Raw genomic sequence first — 931 nt, 5'->3', positions numbered from 1 at the left:
TGTTGATTTCTTTAGTTAAATTAATTTAGTAATCTTAATTTAAACCAATCATTCCAATTTATTGGCTAAATAATAGGAGAACGATAATTGCTAAAACTTTTAGTCCTCGTGGATACGATATCTTCAATCACCGTAGCTATATTATTTACCGATAGGTGAACTTGCCTTTGTCGTATTTTTAGTTAGTAAGGAGAAAACACACATTAAGTGTTTGGCACCATTGTCGGGGACTAAAATATTAGGGAAACTTTATTTCTATTAATTTTTTCATTTTTTAGTTAGTAATGAGAAAACACGCATCAAGTTCACCTCAACGGTTTGCAAGATGAAGACCCTAATACTCATTTGTCTAATTTTTTGGAGATTTGTGACACTTTCAAGATTAATAGTGCTATTGATAACACTATTCTCTTACGGTTGTTCCTATTCTCATTAAGGAACAAAGAAAAATAGTGGTTAAACTCTTTAATATAAGGTTCCATCACTACATGGGCTCAAATGACCGAGAAGTTTCTTTTGAAGTATTTCCCACCTGCTAAAACAACTAAGTTGAGGAATGACATTTCTTCTTTTACCCGGATTGACTTAGAGACATTATATGATGCATTAGAAAGATACAAAGACTTATTAAGAAGATGCCCTCATCATGGGTTATCTTTATGGTTACAAGTTCAAACCTTCTACAATGGTTTAAGTTCCTGAACTAGGCAATTAATTGATGCAGCAACTGGTGGAACAATGAACAATAAAACACCCGAAGCAACTTATGAGTTTATAGAGGAGATGGCACTGAATAATTATTAGTGGCAAGTCATAAGGACGAAATCGATGAAAGTAGATGGTGTTTTTAATTTAGATGTCATCACCATGTTATCAACCCAAGTAGAAGCACTAAATAAGAAAATTGATAGTTTATATTTTTCTATGTAGG

General features: G+C 32.5%; 1 non-coding gene across 1 annotated transcript; it reads right to left on the bottom strand.

The window, feature by feature from the left end:
- Positions 1 to 546: 546 nt before the first annotated feature.
- On the bottom strand, positions 547 to 653 carry LOC121213452 (small nucleolar RNA R71). Its single transcript, XR_005908833.1, has one exon. It is a non-coding gene; the product is annotated as a small nucleolar RNA R71 (small nucleolar RNA).
- Positions 654 to 931: the final 278 nt, after the last annotated feature.

Source organism: Gossypium hirsutum, chromosome A13, assembly GCF_007990345.1.
Source record: "Gossypium hirsutum isolate 1008001.06 chromosome A13, Gossypium_hirsutum_v2.1, whole genome shotgun sequence".
In the NCBI taxonomy this organism is placed as follows: domain Eukaryota; kingdom Viridiplantae; phylum Streptophyta; class Magnoliopsida; order Malvales; family Malvaceae; genus Gossypium; species Gossypium hirsutum.
Note: the sequence above shows the minus strand (reverse complement) of the source record. Positions and strands in the feature narration are given on the sequence as shown.